The sequence below is a fragment of the Limulus polyphemus genome, unplaced genomic scaffold (genome assembly GCF_000517525.1).
Source record: "Limulus polyphemus unplaced genomic scaffold, Limulus_polyphemus-2.1.2 Scaffold3462, whole genome shotgun sequence".
NCBI classification, from domain to species: domain Eukaryota; kingdom Metazoa; phylum Arthropoda; class Merostomata; order Xiphosura; family Limulidae; genus Limulus; species Limulus polyphemus.
Window position 1 is genome coordinate 42302 of NW_013669072.1, and position 20166 is coordinate 62467.

The 20166-nt window shown below is 35.5% G+C and overlaps 1 protein-coding gene across 1 annotated transcript in view; it reads right to left on the bottom strand.

The window, feature by feature from the left end:
- The window catches only part of LOC106469392, a 34871-nt gene extending 27958 nt beyond the window's left edge, over positions 1-6913 (bottom strand). The window contains exons 1-2 of the mRNA XM_022397907.1: positions 6799-6913; positions 2056-2240 (exon numbers count right to left, since the gene is read on the bottom strand). The gene's annotated coding sequence lies outside the window, so the exon portion shown is untranslated. The remainder of the gene's footprint in view (positions 1-2055; positions 2241-6798) is intronic.
- Between the last annotated feature and the right edge of the window lie 13253 nt (positions 6914-20166).

Here is a 20166-nt window from a genome sequence, read left to right on the forward strand (position 1 = left end):
ATTTATATATATATATAAATAAATTGATGGATTACATTCTAATGTATTAACTCATCATATTGTGTCATAGCATAAAAAGAAAACTTCAGGAAAAGTAAACAGTAGCCCCAGTAAAGCTTAAAAAATGTACATTAAAAGATTAAAACTAGCAAAAAAATTTACCAATTACTCAAAAAAAAAAAACTTTCTGCTGATCCCAGTATAGATGGAGCTCTGGATCTTGAATAAGTATATGTATTACTTGTTAAGAAACTTAAAGATAAAATGTTTACTAAAACTAATGTCTTCCTGGCATATGGACATGCCAAAGCTCAGGAAAACTGACATTATTGATTTTACTGTACTTTTAACCTGCTACCTTATACAACTTTGGACATGAATTTAAGCTTGCAAGGGGAGGTGGGGTGTAGATAATGTATTTTTTATAGTTCCCTTTACACCTTTGTTCCCAAGACTTGCCTAACAAATGTAATGATAATTTAAAATAATTGTAGCTACGTACATATCTTTGAAACAATGAAAATGTGGTTATATATATATAGAGATAGATGAATAATGAAATTATTACAATAAAAACTCTTTCTTGTCTTTCAGTCTAAGGAACATGGTTTTAAATGGACCTCAAGATATTAATGAAGTCGATCGGAATCACCAAAAGTCGGGAGGAATTTTATATCGGTGGGAGAAAAATGGTAAAAGGTAGGACTTGGTAGTAGGTTTGGAAAATTCTTCAAAAAAAATCCATAAAATGGCTTTGTTTATTTGTATGTTTTTTTGGAATTTCGCGCAAAGCTTACACGCTGATTATCTGCGCTAGCCGTCCCTAATTTAAAAGTTATAAACTAGAGGGAAAGCAGCCATTCAATACCACCCAACGCCAACTCTTGGGCTACTCTTTTACCGACGAAAGGTTACATTGGCTGCCACATTATAACGCCCTCTCGGGTGAAAGGACGAGCATGTTCAACGACAGGATTCGAACCTGCGACCCATATATTGCGAGTCGAGTGCCCTTTAGCCATCGGGCCATGTTATGAATTTGCTTATCAAATCGCTGGATTTAGGTGCTATGAGTATATACGATTGTTACGATAATCGAACCAGTAAAACTGTTACTTCAACAGCGACTCCAAGTGTGCAAAACGGTAACTAAGATATTAGTGTTTAGGTCGGAGCGTTTCTATCTCTATGGAGAGTATCTGATGTTAGGCCTAAGTCCGAAAAGCTTTGTTAAAAAAAGAAATTCATTCATTGAGATTGTTTCAGAGCAACTGCCTATTTTCTTATCCTTTTTATCATCCTTTTTAATTTCTATTTATTACTAAATATATATGTTATTCTTATTCTAAGTATCTTCAAGCTACACAAGACATTAACTAATTCATTTCATCTCTACACAGCCGCGCTTACAAGATACTAATCTAGTACACATTCCTTTATTAACATAGCTAGGGTTAACGCCATTACACAACAATGCATTCGTCACCAAGTTGCTAGACCAACACATTGGTCCATGACGTTCTGTTATCTTTTACGGATCATTGTTGTTGATTTTTATTGAATTACATCTCTCGTCTCTTAGATATTGATCTATCGATTGGTTTGTTTGTTTGTTTGTTGAATTTCCCCCAAAGCTACTCGAGGGTTACCTGCGCAAGCCATTTCTAACTTAGAAGTGATAAGCTAGAGAGAGAGAGAGAAAGCACCTAGTTAGCCATCAACACCCACCACCAATTCTTGGGCGACTCTACTCTTTACCAACGAATAATAGGATTCACCGACACATTATAAAGACCCCCACGGCTGAAAAGACGAGCGTGTTTGATGATGGGATTCGAGCCCGTGCACCTTTAACTTAAGATTTTTCTCCTCGTAACATGATTGAGTTACGTAACGAGTCTTCGTCCTATATCTACGTAGTTTAGCACGTGAAAACAAAGCTGCGGACTTACAACGCTAGAATCCGGGTTTCGATACCCGTGGTGGGCAGAGCACAGATAGCCCATTGTGTAGCTTTGTGCTTAATTACAAACAATATCGTGTAAAAGTACGTACATCTAGTCTTCTAACGATCGTTAAAAATCCAAACATAGAGGTCACACTTTACATGGCCTTTCCTGCACTAAAAACCAGACAGCGTCGTTGTAAGAGGCTTCGGTGTGTTCCACTAACCAGCTGGACTACACGCGTTCACGCACAGCCTTTGGTATAGCAGCAAAACGTTGGCACCACCAGATCTGCTAAACGGATAGAAATTATTAAGACGGCAAGTCACTAATTAGAACTTTCACACGACCTGAGGCCAGATCTAATCGCAACTTTCACGATTACACCTCATTTTATGAATAAAGCTTAACGACAGATAAGTCAGCATAAAAATAAAAATATAAAAACCTTACGCACGTGTAAGTTAAATTTAAGTTTAGTTTAGCCTAATATGCACGTAATTCGACAAGTAAAGTGTTATATAAATGATTAAATACCAGTCACATCAAGTGTAAATACCAGTCACATCAAGTGTAAATACCGGTCACATCAAGTGTAAATACCAGTCACATCAAGTGTAAATACCGGTCACATGGTATTTACACTTGAGTGACTGGTATTTACACTTGATGTGACGTTAAGTGTAAATACTAGTCACGTTAAGTGTAAATACTAGTCACATTAAGTGTAAATACCAGTCACATCAAGTGTAAATACCGGTCACATCAAGTGTAAATATTAATCATATTAGGTGTAAATACTAGTCACATCAAGTGTAAATACCAGTCACATCAAGTGTAAATATTAGTAACATCAAGTGTAAATACTAGTCACATCAAGTGTAAATATTAATCACATTAGGTGTAAATACCAGTCACATCAAGTGTAAATACCAATCACATTAGATGTAAATACCATTCACATCAAGTGTAAATACCAGTCACATCAAGTGTAAATATTAGTAACATTGAGTGTAAATACTAGTCACATCAAGTGTAAATATTAATCACATTAGGTGTAAATACCAGTCACATCAAGTATAAATACCAATCACATTAGGTGTAAATACCATTCACATCAAGTGTAAATACTAGTCACATCAAGTGTAAATATTAATCACATTAGGTGTAAATACCAGTCACATCAAGTATAAATACCAGTCACATCAAGTGTAAATACCAGTCGTATTGAGTGTAAATATTAATCACATTAGGTGTAAATACCAGTCACATCAAGTGTAAATACCATTCACATCAAGTGTAAATACCAGTCACATCAAGTGTAAATATTAATCACATTAGGTGTAAATACCATTCACATCAAGTGTAAATACCAGTCACATCAAGTGTAAATACCAATCACATTAGATGTAAATACCAGTCACATCAAGTGTAAATACCAGTCGTATTAAGTGTAAATATTAATCACATTAGGTGTAAATACCATTCACATCAAGTGTAAATACCAGTCACATCAAGTATAAATACCAATCACATTAGATGTAAATACCATTCACATCAAGTGTAAATACCAGTCACATCAAGTATAAATACTAATCATATTAGGTGTAAATACCATTCACATCAAGTGTAAATACCAGTCACATTAAGTGTAAATATTAATCACATTAGGTGTAAATACCAGTCACATCAAGTGTGAATACCAGTCACATTAAGTGTAAATACAAGTCAAATTATGGATTCAAGACTCATTCTGTAAAGTTTCTGAAATAATCTAGATAACATAATTGCGATTTTCCCGAGAGTGTTACAAAGAAATTTATAAAAAAAAAAGTGTTAAATCTGTTCGTAAACCGAACGTTCTTAACATAGATATTTGTTCGTCGTTAACCCTAAAGCCTTACACAGTGAGCCATCGAAACCCGGGTTTTAGCGTTATACAACGTAGATATCGTAGGTAAGGTAGAGAGAGGCTTCGATCTCGCTAATTATTCATCAGACACCTAGTGTTTGAAAACATAATTAACGTCCTTCCATTTACGTTTTAAAACACCGACAAAACATTTCCGAAAAGAAAAAGCGAAAGCAACCATGAACGGGTTAATTGTATACGCACACTAATATTTTGATAAGGCTCTTGTTTATCTACAAAAATTAAAAATAATAAAAAAGGCCTAGCCATGGCCATGTTATTTATTATACACGCTAATATTTTGACAAGGCTAATGTTTATGTCCAAAAAAAAAGTTCTTCAGTGGGTCAGCAGTTAAGTTTACGGACTTACAACCTTACAATTTGGGATTTGATTCCTCGACGCGGATGAAGCACAGATAGCCCACTGCATAAAAACAACATGTTAAAAAAAAAACACGCTAATGTTTTGACAGGGCTCGTTTTTATGCTAAAAACAACAACAACAAAAAAAACAACACCAAATGTGTTCATATTTCGACAAATGATCACGTTCAATAATTCAGAAAATATATAAACAACAAGGAAACCCCCTTTATGAAGCTTTTCAACACGTTTGTTCTGAGAAAAAGGGATTAATGAATCGCCGAAAACTGTGTGATCACTTTGTTATAGTATAATCCAGTGTTGTTGTTTTATTATCTAAAACTTAAACACGTATCTCCTTTAGTTTTACCATGTAGACCTCACTAAGCCTAATGATGTAAATAATTATGTGATTTTCGACATTAAATACATGTTATTTTAGACATTAAATATACGTGTGTGTGTGTGTGTGTTTGTTAGTATAATCCAGTGTTGTTGTTTTATTATCTAAAACTTAAACACGTATCTCCTGTAGTTTTACCATGTAGACCTCACTAAGCCTAATGATGTAAATAATTATGTGATTTTCGACATTAAATACATGCTATTTTAGACATTAAATATACGTGTGTGTGTGTGTGTGTGCCTTTTATTCAACAAAGAAGCGTTTTAAGAGAATAAACTCTGTACGACAGCGTTTTTATAATGGTCACTCTATCTCAGCTGACACTTATCGAATTTTATGGTGTCCCATTCTCTCAATTCTATATATTTCATTCAACCGCGTGTTAGTGGTCCTATAAACCCTAAGGGTGTGTTAGCATTTTTTTTTTTTCGTTAAGCCCATTAGATTCGTCATTCGTTGCTAAGTAGCTGAACTATCAGCGTTCATCCTAGCTGTATTTGAAAATAAATGTTTCTTTTTCTGATCAATGTGTCTAGAGAAAGGACAAAAAAAAACATACTACAAACATAGAGATATTTAGAAACCTGAAACAATTGTGTAAAGATTGTTACTAGATATTTTTTTAGGCTGTTGTTTCAGAGAGGAGAAAAAATTAGAGATTTGTTCTTTAATTTTAAAAAGGCCTATCTGTCAATATGTATATTTGGTACTATAAGCAAAAAAAAAACTATACCCCCCATAAACTCAAATTTCACAAGTACACAACATTAATCTTCTTTGTTTATTTTAACTGTTTGTTTGTTTGTAATTAAGCACAAAGTTACACAACGGGTATCGAAACCCGGATTCTAACGTTGTAAGTCCGTAAACATGCCGCTTTGCCACTGGGGGGGGGGGGGGGCTTTTAACTGTTAATGAAAAATATTTTCATTTCCTACGTTAAATTTTATCTTTAATGACTTGTTTTTCTAGTATATAATAACGATTTTAGTAAAACAATACCGCAAAGTTAAACGTTTTGCGGGATTTCATCAATATAACCGGATAAGAATAAAGAAATCAACAAACAAAACAAAAAACTAACAAATGAAGTATCATCTTCATGATTACGCGAAAACTAAACTACGTTGGATGTAGATGCACGAGCTGATTTGTAAAGAACTTCAACCTGGTAGAGGTACTTGAAGTCCACACCCGTCACGCTCGTTCGTTCATTTATACACTGAACAAAGTGAGTTAACACAGAGGATGTAGGACAGGGGGAAAAAAGGAAAAGTGTAATCCTTAGTTCCTTCCTATGTTCTTTTTTTTTATTCATATATATATATATATATATAGATAGATTGTTTGTTTGTTTGTAATTAAATACAAAGCTACACAATGGCTATCTGTGCTCTGCCCACCATGGGTATCGAAACCCGGATTCTAACGTTGTAAGTCCGCAGACATACCGCCGTGCCACTGGGGGGTTTTATACATAGAGAGAGAGTGTGTGTGTGTGAGAGAGAGACAGATTTAAAATGTATGCACGCACACACAGGTGTCAAATATAGGTCAAAGTGTAAACATGAGATTAATGAAATTCGCAAATTATGCCTTTCGCTAGTACTACAATTACTGTAAGTTATTTAGTTTGAATTTCGAACCAGAAACAATGATGTAAGTACATTTACTAGTACAAACTGTCCGCGTATTTAGAATTTTAGTTTTTTCACAGAAATATCAGATATTCATTATAAATCGCCACACTATAAAAATAAATATTTTCTGCTGCCACCTCCCGGTTTTTTTTCTCTCTCTCTCTTCCTCCTAAAAGAGACATAACTGCTTAGTTTAATATACGTAAACAAGAATTCACAGAAGTGTGTCACTTTAAATCTATGTACAATAGTGCCCGGTACATCGGTTGTCCAATTAGATAATTTATTTCGAGATTAAACTTTTCAAAGACGTCGTCCACAATCCAATTTCTATAGGATCACACATCAAATAACAACAACAACAAACGCTTGTTGAGTGTGAATCTGAACGTCCGCCATATAAATATATAAACACATTTTATTTCGCTTGTTGCACTAATATCCACATAATCATTCACCAGATTTGTATCTTTTTTTTTTTAAATCCACGTTTATTCGTTCACCCACAAGGTAACTCAAAGCCTCTTACCTGCTCGGCTCAAACTGATCATGGTAAAACTTTCTTTCCTGAGTCAGCTTGAATATACGGAATACACTTCTCAGGTTATGTATGATACATGTGTTAAACAGACACATACAGCGCTGTGGCGCCTTCGGGGGTTTCTGCTCGATACTTATATAGTGTGACGTCAGTACTTTTAGACCAATCGGAGTTACCTACGTGTTTATGCCTGTCTGTAATGTAAGGGCTATAGATTGCTTTTGCAAAAGCTACTAACTGTGAAACACTCTCAAGCCAGACTTGCTAAGTATTGTTTTTTGTTTTTGTTTTTAGATTGCAATTACTTGTTTAATAGGCATTTGTATTCACAATCAGTCTTTTGAGCTGGTAAAAATTTGTTTAAAAACTCGAAGAATATCGGAGTACAATTTTGGAACGTTGGTGAAAATAATCCACAATTTCGGACTTTGGTGTCCGGTGGACAAGGTACAGATAATACAGTGTGTAGTTTTGCACAATAATAAGAACAATTAAGCAAAAAACCAAAACAGTTTTCATTCGTGCGCTTGTAGTATTTCAAATGTGACAAACGTAGTCTCTTTCCAAAGAAAAAATCCTGCAGTGGCTCTTGCTGTAAATGTAAAGGCTTATAATACTAAAAACCAGGCTTCGATACCCGTGGTTGATACAGCACATTGTGTAGTTTTTGCACTTAACAACAAACAAACAAAAGAAAAAGGTTTGTTTTTATTTTCCAAATGTCTCGCCAATGATTGTTAATAGTGTAATATAACGTTTGGAGTTAAATTTAACGACTGCGTTCTTACAACTTAGTATAAGAAGGCTACCAACTAACACGAACGCTTATCATTTTCCGGGTGCAAACACGTACCTAGTTCACGTGGTTTGTTTGTTACTTTGGTCAGATGATGACATAGGTATAAACTAGACTCTTCTTTTGTCTTTAGAAGTTTTCCACGTGCTGCCAGAGTCTTGTTTTGATTGTAAAATGCTGGTGAACGGTTGAATATATATATATATATATATAAAGCTGTTTCACACTGACAGCTTGAATATTTTTACTTTAGTTTTAAATAACACGTGCAAGGCTTAGAATCTTATTAATTTGAGGTATCGTGGGCAATCTTCTGAGAGGAACCTATGCAGTTTAGTTTTGTTTTTGGTGGGTTGAGGGGTGTGGAGGCACCGATCGATATGGAATATTTTCGATTTAAGATATATTGTTATTTCATGGCTAATAACGAAAACTTAAACACTGTTGATTTCTTAACTACTACGTTATGTCATATGTGAAAACCTCTTATGAAACTCGATAAAAAAAGACGATCGTCGAGCGCTTTCGATTGTAGGTTTCCGCGCAGTTAACCCTAATTAGGGTTAGCGATAAAGTAGAGGGAAGGCAACTAGTCAACATTACCCACCGCCATTTTCTTGGGCCACTCTTTTACAAACAAATGTTGTAATTGACTGTCACATATAATAACACACACACGCCCTGTCTGAAAGGACAAGAATGATCGGTAACAAGATTCGATCCCGCGACCTACATATTCTGAGTCCACTAGCTGTCCCTCATATAGAAGGATAGAGTAGAGTAGAAGGAAGGCAGCTAATCAATACCACCCACCGCCAACTTCTTAGCTACTTTTCTATAAATGAATATTTGAACTGACCGTCACGTTATAACGCCCCCACAGCTGAAAGGGGTGAATATATTTGGTGACGGGATTTGATCCCGCGACCTGCAGGTTGCGAGTCTAGTGCCTTAACTACCATGTCATGCCAGACCCCCCCCCCCCGTTAAAGGGAGATGATGAAGCATTTTTAGATCTGAGTTGGCTACTTTGGTGTTTGTTTGTAGTTAAGCACAAAGCTACACAATGGGTGTCGAACCTGAGTTTATAGCGTTGTAAGACCGCAGACATTTCGCTATGCCACTGGGGAGGGGGCGCTACTTTAGTGTTCCACACCCCCTATTTTTCCAAGAGCCGTGTTTCCAACAGGTTTGCAATGTTTTCGGAGGGTTTAAAATCATGCCGGTCATCTGCGCAACAATTGAAGTGATTAGCGTATAAGGGTGCACAGCTAAGGGTCCAAGGTTCGAGTCGAGAACCCACTGAATGCGCTCCGCCCTTTTTAAATTTTGGGCGCACTCCCTTCTTGTTAGTAGCTCAAAATCTGATTCGAGTACAACTGAACGCGACTTTTAACCACATATAGTATCATGCTAACCTCTCTTACAGCAAGCGCCTTGAATGTATCACACGAAAAACAACAACAACAAAGAAAGTGTGGGACGACATGCCGGAACAAAGCTTCGCACGTGCATTAAAATGTTAGGTGTACGGGGGAAAAAAAACTGTGTTGAAAATTCAATTTTGAACTTTTCCTCAGCTCATAATTCTCTATAGCCCAAAATATCTCTGACAAACAAATCAATGTGGGCTTACTTCCGATAGGCTGTTCACTGTAAAACGAAGTACAGAAAACATATGATTATTCCTAAGGTCCTGCTACCTCTGCTTAGCAACCATCGATTTTCTCATGCTTCGCTGAAAGATGAGTCCATATACGAACAAGTGCATTTATAAGCTTCAACACGCACATCATTTTTTATTTTTTATTTTTTTACATTTTGCAGTACATGTGGCTTGTTTATTTCTTTTGTCAGATGATGACATAAATAGAAACTTTACTCTTTTTCTGTTATTCGTTGGTGAATGTCTAAAAACATTTTTTCTGACCACTACAACAGTTTTACTGTAGCTTTAAAGAACAGGTGCAAGGCTTAGAAATATATTGTTAATTTGAGAGATCATGGGAAATTTTTGCAGCTTCCATGTCCCATGATATAAGAAGAACATTTATTCGATACTGGTTGAAACAAAGTACTAGAATGTTGCCCGTAAAGTACTTGAATGTTGCCCGTCGATGATAAAAGAAAAGACTGGATATCTAAATTGATTATCTTATCAATATCTTTTATAAATCGTATTTAAAAATCCACTTAAAATTGTCATAGTTTCGGAGGACCGACGTCCCGAAAATTGAACGTCAAAGTAATTACACATGTAGGCCTAATGTTCATTCAGGTTATTATATTACACAAATAGTAATACGTGTATAATGTTATATTAGGGTTAGGGACATAAGCCTAATATTACGAGGTATATTTGTAATCATTCTGGAGACCTATCTTTTATGTTACCAGTTATGAAGCCTTTCTAATATTTTTTTAAGAATTATGTCAAAATTCTCAATATAATAATAATATAATTTATTATTATAGAAACAGGATGAAAAAGTTGAATAACAATAAGAAGAATAAAGAAACTGTTGTACAAGTGGCGGGAATTTTTCGGAATATCGGCCTGTCTCCAAACGTTTAAATAATGCTTTGTTTTACTAGATCAAGAACTGAATAAAATTGAGCTAATATTTTAATATTTTATTACGGTGAAACCTTTTAAAACCGTAATTATTTGTTGCCAAACAATTTTTAAAGAGAGAGCTAGATGAACGTAATAAATGAAAATACGATCTAGTGCTTTTCATTAATTTTTTTTTCTTATATAATCAGTCATTAAGGAACTCAACGTTACTACTTTTTCCTCTAAGATTACTATTGGAAAACTAGTTTGTAATAAGAATTCGAAGGTCAGTTTACAAAGAAGAGGGTATATATATATTTATATATGAATTGATAATTATTAATTCAATATAACCTTTGGGTAAGTGTAATATTATTTTAATAGAGTGGTGAAACCTAACGTGGACAATTCAGCTCTTTTGTATTTATCACCTGACAACTCATAAACAAATTCAAGTTGGTCAAGCAAAGAACAATTGTTAAAACAACTATTTTTAAACCCATTCTACCAAGAATCGGTTTGCTTAATAATACAGGATGTTGTAATCAGGCTTAGTTTAAATTTTGTCTTTCGGCAATATGGCTTTAGCACGTGATATGTATGCTCGTGCAGTGTATGTATGTTTATACATGCAGGCACGTGACACGAGACTTCAAATTTTCTTTTGGTGCGTGTGTAGCTTAATTAAGTATTCTGCTTGAAATCACCTAAGCCTAATGACGTTTACTTGAAATGTAACTAAAACTTGCTGAATAAAAAAACTTTTATTAAAACTAGAAACTTCCGGTGTAACTTCTTTACTTATCTACCACGTCACAAGTAACCTAGGACACTCCTCTTTTACTTATTAATAGCTTTATTACTACAAAACTACACGTCCTTATCTTTTGAGTTTGGTTTTTTTCGTAATTACAAGTTTTTTATATCATAATAGATTTTTAAACTTTATGATAGCATTAATCCTCATTTTTCAACAGAATACGTACTTATAATTGTTTAGCACAATTCAAGAAACCGGTTGCGGTAAGGTTTGGTTTGTTTCTTGCTAAGCTCAAATCTACACAATGGGCTGACTGTGCTGTACCCACCACGGGTATCCAAACCCGATTTTTAGCGTCGTAACCCTACAAAATTACCATTAGTCACTAGGTGGCGTTGCAATAAGTGGCAGTCATTTATTCATGGATTAGTTTTTTTGTGAGTTTACTTGATTTACAAGTATTTAACTAGTGTTGATGGTAAACAATAGAATTAAAATAAATACATATCCAGTAAGTCGTGATATTTTGTTTCATTTATTAGGCCTAAAGACTTTTATGGTTTCACCAGCGATGACGTGATGTACTTGAACACTGAGGAAAAAGATAAAGTCTTTGATGCTGGTTTAGTAAAGTAATAATCCCTCTCTGTGCATGAGAATGCAATTTGTCAATACGAACACCCCACCCTCCCAACAATAAATTTTATCACTGAATGCTAACAGGATTTCCCGCTGATTTTCCACTAGTTTCTGTGTGGCAACGTGAAACAGAGCGGAAGAACAGCAATCAAAAACACTCCGCAGAATTGTGAAAAGACGTTTTTCGTTACTTTACCGTTAGCTGTGTTTCTTAGCGTCATTTCGAACATAAAGATATTGCATGCAAAGATATGTACTGCTAGGATTTGTGTCACTGACTCTCGTTAAGTCCTACTTCACTCCAAAAATATTGGTAAATTGTCATTTATCTTATTGAGTCGCGAGACGGTATTATAGAGGGTTGAGAACGTTATATTACAACGTCGTTACAATCCACTTCTGGTCATGTTCTATCTGATGACCGTGCATACTGACGATTGCCCTACAGCGTAGTTTTTCTAATTCACACTTTCGATCTCCAATTTCAATTAGTTGTTTAAATAACTTGTATGCTAAATTAATACATATTAGTAAAATGTGAGAGCGTTAGGGTATTTTTTGAGTTAAATCCCATGTTACAATTATTAAATATCTGCTTTAGTTAACTCCGAAATTACTAGGCCAAAACTGTTACTAACGTAGTGATTAATTCGACCAAATTTCACATTAACTATTGAAATAAAAGATTCCGATTGAAAGGCCCTGATGACACAATTGGACTACAAGACAATTATGAAAAGTGTGTCAATCAATTGTTTGATGCTCTTCTAATGAGATCTCTCATACACAGTTACATTACTTGTTGTGATAGCACTATAAGTTTACTTTATATTTGTGGAACTTTAAGAATGTATATATATATATATTTCCATTTTAACTGATCTGCTTCGTGTTCTGAAATGCCATAAAAACTGGCAAAACTTTGTGAAGAAATATGTTAATGTTATATAATTCTGTTTGTTGGTCTGCGCTAGCCGTCCCTAATTTAGCAATGAAACAATAGAGGGAAGGCAGCTAGTCATCACCACCCACCGCCAACAAATAGTGGGATTGACCGTTATATTATAAAGCCCCGATGGCTGAAATGGCGAGCATGTTTGGTGGGACGGGGATTCGAACCTGCGACCCTCATATTGCGAGTCGAGCGACCTAACCACCTGGCAATGCTGAACCAAATGTGATACAACTTCACATTCACTGGAAATTGAACCAAGAAGGAAATACTGACAAACTGTTTGTTGGAGAATTTCAAAGATGGGATGAGACGACATAATTCCGAAGGTTTGAAGTACTTTTTAAATTACTAAGGATAAATCGTAATTTATAGGAACGATGGGAGTTTTTTTAGGTTTCGTGCTGTTCAGCTCCACCCTCCCTCCCGCACCCCGTGGCTCAACGGTAGATCTGAGAGCTTCTAACGCTGAAAATTTGGTTTCGATACTCATAGTTGACAGAAACAACCCGTGTTGCCCTTGAAATCACTTCCTCCATTGTTGTCCATTTGCCGGACACCAGATGAGGTCACCTTTCAGTCGCACATTTAAAAAAAAATGCTCACAGTCTCTTCTCCTCTGTACACGAACTTCGGCTTCCAATACACGGTTATATAGCCTAAAGATAAAAATATAAGTATTGGAAGTAGATTGAGCAACGTGCTCGGTATATAGTTGGTGTAGATTGCTGTGATTGGACGATCTGTCCCATAAAACCAGCATTTTATTTCCAAATGTAGATGGAAGCTTATAAACGTTTGGCTTTTAATCTTCCGTTAACTTCAAACCATTCTTTATTTGCTTCATATCAATGACTTTCAGGGCAGATAGGTTTTGTTTTCTTTCGGATGAGGACGTTACTCGGGACGCATGGTTTCCGAGCCTGTTGCTGAGCAACAGCTTCCGCTTCCATGAAGTGCCTTGAAAGTTCCCTTCACTGAAGTATTGTTTCCTTTGACAGGACCTCATTAAAAAATAAACGAATCTCGTCACAAAGAAATTTTCTTCCTGGAAAAAGATTGTGACAAATACCTCTAGGTATAAGTCGGTGTCAGACGAATGGAACGGAATTCGTCATGAATCAAATATACAGGCGCCAAGTCCGTCCCCCACCCTACCCTGTTGCACGGTTTGTAGCCGTGGCGACACACCAGGAAATGTGCAAATTCTTGTTATGTAAATACTCACTGTACTTCTACTGTTATTAACTCTTTAAGTGTGGAAACCTACACATAGGTCAATTTCCACCTGACCTTACGTATGGCTGGCTAATGGATGCAGTTGGGAGTTACTGATGTTTACGTTCAATGTATTTCTTACCTTCAATATTTTTTTCTCAATATTTTGTAAGGTATTACAACTGGTATATAAAAAAGGGGGGGCTTCTTTAGTGTCCGTGAGCTCAAAAATTGAGTCGTTTAATTTACCTTTTTAATTCCACAAACTTTCGTGATCTCCCCCTTGTTAGCTTTTAGTTCTCATTTATGATGCACAGTGATGTTTACGTATTACACCTGTAGAAAAATATCAAATGCAGAAAACTGTACACATACAAGTAAAATTTTTCCCGAAGTCAACGCGTAGCTGACAAATGTTGCCGTTAGGGCAAACAGATCACAACGTACTGGTTTATAGAACTTGTTTGTTTCAAACTGATGCCTGCGTCATAGGTGAAGGTCTGATAAAACCTCATGATTCTGACTCACACTCTTGTTTCACCGCTGGTCTACGCGTACACTCTCCTGTGTATTTCACTTTTCACAGATGTTCGTTTAATGCAGAGTTTTTAAACGGCATTTGAAATTACACCCGTAGAGAAATTCTGATGATATGGCAAAGATGCCAAACAATACCGTAGGCCAAAATAATATAAAAAAAACAACATTTGTATAATAACGACAAGTTAATCATGTCAAGTTATTACGTGTTTTTTTTTCTATTTTAATTGATTTTTCATATTATGAATGCCAAAAAAATTGGTGAGGATTTAGAAGAAATATTTAAGTGTGAAATGGCGGAAGAAAAAATTACAGAGGATGAAGAAGAAAACGTCATGTTTGTGAAATTATTATAGGACAGGAAGAACAAAATGTGCTTACTGTCTTCAAAAGACTATGATACCATTTGTATTAATTTTGATTTTTTTTCCATTTTAAATCATATAAATAAAATATCAGGTTTGTTTGAAATATTCTTGTCGGTTTTTATCTTTTGACAGTGTTTTCGGGATATTATTTTATTGTATAAACTCATCAGTTAAGTTTACAATACTCTGTTCACTAGTTACTGATGGATTATTCTATATTCTGTATTATGTATCCTTTCACACAGCTTTCCACTAGTTACTAATGGATTATTCTGTATTATGTATCCTTTCACACAGCTTTCCACTAGTCACTGATGGATTATTCTGTATTATGTATCCTTTCACACAGCTTTCCACTAGTCACTGATGGATTATTCTGTATTATGTATCCTTTCACACAGCTTTCCACTAGTTACTGATGGATTATTCTGTATTATGTATCCTTTCACACAGCTTTCCATAACATGATAACACTTCTCTCATATCCTTGGCCTATTATTATTATTATCACATTGACACGTTTCTCCCTCGTTTATTATATAACGAAACGATTGACTTAAGTTATTCGTCAGGTTGATAAAAGATAAAGTTTTATCTTAATGTACTAGTGTCGAATAATCTCGTGCGACACAGTCAGTTTATCCACCGTTCAAACCATCCTAAATATACCTAAGTCAACAAGTCTTTGAGATGAGTAACTTTTTTTTCGGCTCGCATCATGCAAAGCTCTCTCAATTCTCAGGTTATTTACTTAGGTCACTCCACATATAAATGATTAATTTTACCACTACTGTTTAAGGATTCGGCAAGAAACAGATTGGTTTACTGTATTCTATCTTTAATTTATACTTTCATTAAATGTATTGATTAGAATGTTTATCATATTTTTATTTTAAGGATTATTTTGCATTGTTGGTATATTGGTTCAAGACTAACCTCAATTTTCTAAGCTGACAGAACCTCGTGTGATATTATTGGGATTATGGCCGAAAACATCATTAACAGGGAAGATAACCAACTGTTGAAAAATTGTATTTAATTATTTACATTCGTGTGAGGAGTTAATTGTTCACTCCGTTAAAATGCAATAAGGCAAATTACATGGTTACTGGTTAGTTCGCCGGGCTGCGGATCAATGGGTCCAAGGCTCGAGACGTGTGCGTTTCCAAATTTCGACTGGGGGCGATATAAAAGTTACGTCGATCCCTTATTCAGTTCAAAGAGCTGGACAAATTCGTTATGGCGGCGGGTACTTTTGGCTGGCTGTAATAAAAGGAGGTTTGAGTTTATTCAAGGGGAGCCTCTAGCGTGATCGTGTAGTGCAAGCCATAAGGTAGCGTTCAGACATAAAATTCCAAATATATATAAAATATTTAACAGTTTTGCCTAAAACCTCATTAATCCTTCTTAAGTTTGCAAGAACAATATAGTTAAGTGCTCTTTCAATTTTAAGAGCGAGAGTCAAATTCGATTGTTCGATTAGGGTAACGGTTTTGTTTGTTTATTTGAAGTTGTGAAGCACAAAGCTACACAATGGGCTCTCTGTGCTCTGCTCGCCACGGGTATCGAAACCCGGTTTCTAGCGTTGTAAGTCCGTAGACATACCGTTGTGCCACTGCCTTACTTCTAGTGCCTGTTGGTTAGAGCGCTCGACTCGCAATCTGAGGGTCGCAGATCGAATCCTCGTCACCGAACATGCTCGTCCTTTCAGCCGTGGGGGCGTTATAACATGATGGTCAATCCTAGTTTTCGTCGGTAAAGGAGTTGGCGGTGGGTGATGTAAATGTAAGTGACTTCACCCTTATATAGACAGGATTTGTTTGTTACTCTCATAACGCAACAACGGTCCACAAAGTGTGGATTATAATACTGTAGCAACGGGATTGAAACTTAATCATTCAGATTTACAGTTCGGGCACGCTATCTAGTTAGGCATACCCCACCCAGATTCATATATATATATACGTAAGTTCTTTTATATATATATATAGTATTTGAAAAGTCAACCTGGAAGTAGTTTTGTTTGGATCATCTTAGTCAAGTTTATAACAAGTCATCGGAATGTCAAACACTTCTGCATCGTCTATAAGAGCCACTCACGCACGTCGGCAAAATAAAACGTCACTTAGGAGTGTCAAATAGGACCGGCCGTCTATTACTTAAACCTAGCCACTCAGCTGTTCGTTCCCATGTTGACCTCGAAGATCACAATATTTCACAAAATGGTTTTTATGTCATTAATTCTCGTAGCAAAACACCAGTCAGCCCTTAATGTCTTACAAACATCTTTAAACTGAAGATAATTTTAAATAGCTACACTTAAGACCTTGTAAAGAGATGTTAGGCTTAGGACCTGGTGTCTCATTCAACTTACAATAATACTCAGTTTTTGTCTGTCCTGAAAATGCGTGAGCACCTTACTAACTAAATGCGCATACGCGTCCACTTTTATTTCAATAGATGTAAACGAAAGGCGAATATAAATGTACTTTAGTTGGCATTTTGTACAACATCGTATTAAAAGTTCATCAAAGCTTTAAAAAGGCCTAACGTTAGATCACAGAATAACATTATAAGTTTATTTATTGATAGCATTAAGTACTTTAAAGTTTAGCCCTAACTAAACTAAAGCGAAACACGTACAAAAATTACGGTTTTAATTGATCTCTCTATTGAGTACAGGCCGTACTTAATAAAGGCTTAACTAATGTTAGGCCTAAGACATCTGTACTTAATAGATTTTGGTGTCTGCGATTAGAATTATTTTGTATTATTCTAAAAATCCTGTATTTAAGAAGTACTGTTGTAATGAAGATACTGATTTGACCACAAATGTTTCGCAGGTATCTGCTGGTGTTCTATAGTCTGTACTTCCTTACGCTTTCTTCTTTACTGTACATTTTACGTAAATTAGTTTATTGAAGTTACTACAGCATTAGTTAATAAGTATGATATTATTTCACTAAAGATAGAACATGTGTATTCCGAAACGTTCGAAATTTAAGTAAATTCAAATGTTTTTCGTCTTATCAACCATCTTCATCTTCAGAATGGCGTGATTACTTCCTGTATTAAACCTACAGATCAGTTCCTGTTTTTACTAACTTCCTTCCTCTTCACGAAATGTTGTAAATTTCACTAATTATTTCCTAATAATTATTATTTACTAATTCCCTCTTGTAATTAGTATCCAAACCGAAGCAATATCGGAAAGAACTACCGTTAAAAATATCAAGAAATTAATGTCGCTTTTTTTTTTTAGATGGAAAAACCCGAACAACTTTCATATCAAAACAAAACATATATTAAATTAAATAGTCTCCATTCTTATCGATGGTATTCTTTGTGGCTACAGAGGCGTTGTTTCCCTTATATTCAAACAGCATTACATGCCGAATGTGTGTCTCGTCGTGTGCCATCACTATAAGGGATTAGAGTATACTAAACTTTACACATTATATAGGCTACACTAATGTGACGTTTAGGCGGTCTGTTCAACTATTATACGCGATGTATGGTTTTTTTTTGTTTTGTTTTTTAGGGGGGGGGGTAATGAAAGTGTTCCAAAACGCAACATTAATTTCTTGACGACCTAATATTATAACATATTCTTCTTTGCTTTCATTTAGGGGTTCTTAGAATTTATTCGAGACTTAAAAAGAGTTAGCTCGATAAATTCGCCTTCTACACACCTGGCGGTTAAGGGGCGAACGATATTGGCCCACTTATTTAATTTCTCTTTGGATTCAAAATATTTTGACATCAGAGCGATCATTTTTAGCACATACCAAACATAAACAACAAGTAAGCTAGATTATAGTTTACACCACTCTGAGTATTATAAACAATGCTACAACCACTTCTTTTACATGTACCCCGGTAAGTTTACAGAATTACTACGCTAAAATCCAGGATTCGATTCCCCGCGGTGAACATATCAGATAGCCTAGTGTGGCTCTGCTATAAGATTTGTTTCTAACTAAGCACAAAGCTAAACAACGGACTATCTCTGCTCTGCCCACAACGGGTATCGAAACCCGGTTTCTAGCGTTGTAAATCCGCAGGCATACCGCTGTGTCACTGGGAGGAGGGGCGTGCTACAAGAAGAGACGAATGAACACTTCGTTCACGTCAGGTGTTAATATTTTTGATTGGCTGCAAACAAAATCTAGAAAAACTAATTGTTTGTTTGCTTGTCTTTATTAGTAGGATTCAAATAAGATTGGTTTTAAATCCTCTCTGGTCTTTTAGCTTTAGCAAAAATATACGTTTAACTTTTATCGATAATAAATATCGTCCAGCTGGCTTTTATTTATTAAATATTAATTAATAAATATTAATATTTATCAAATATGCCTTTTATATGATACATTTTGGTTGAACTTAATCCTCGTGAAATTATTTACTTAAACTGTTAAAACTTTTCCCATTTTAGTCCATTGTGTAGGTTTTGTGCTATTAAAATAACGGCAAGAAACTCGACATTCAAACCAATTGTCTTATCGCCAAGCTGCCATTTTCATTTCATCCTGGCCCGGCATGGCCAAGTGGTTAGGGCGTTCGGCTCGCAATCTGAGGGTCGAGGGTTCGAATCCCAGTCTCGCTAAACATGCTCGCCCTTTCAGCCGTGGGGGCGTTATAATGTGACGGTCAATCCCACTATTCGTTGGTAAAAGAGTAGCCCAAAAGTTGGCGGTGGGTGATGATGACTAGCCGCCTTCCCTCTAGTCTTACACTGCTAAATTAGGGACGGCTAGCGCAGATAGCCCTCGTGTAGCTTTGTGAGAAATTCAAAAACAAACAAATAAAGAAACGTTTCATCCTCTTATGTTTGTGTTCTTGATTTGAGAGCCCTCTGTTGTTTACTTTCTTAATTTGAGAAAACTGGTTTTAAGAAGACATTTACACCGGAAGAATAACTGTTGTATAAACATAAAGAAGTGAAGTTTTATTTGAAGGTTATGATAAATTTACATATATATATTCGCTCATACGTTTTTATTGTATTTTTGAGAAGTGAAAGAGGAACTTGTACATAAACAAGTTGTTGATGTATATCTCAGTATGTCGTCTCGTCGGTGGGACTGCCGTAAGTCTACGGATTTATCAGGGGGTTAATTCCCCTAGGTGGACACATCACACACACACACACACATCTATGTCCACAAAGTGAAATAGGATTAAAAATGGGCTTAGAAAATATGATGTGGTCCAAATGGATCCCATCTGCTCTTTGTGGATGAGTTACAGAACACTTTAATGAAAAATATCGTTAATATTGCAATTAATTCAATTAATGTGGTTATCTGTGTATTTCACACAGCTTGTATTTTTAATTATTTGATACGTATTAAGGGATCGATTATGTGGCTACAACAATAAGGCTTAACTGTGATTCAAAAATAAGGAACTGTTTAAATAACCGTCAATGTGTATTCAATGTGTCTACAACAATAAGGCTTAACTGTGATTTAAAAATAAGGAACTGTTTAAATAACCGTCAATGTGTATTCAATGTGGCTACAA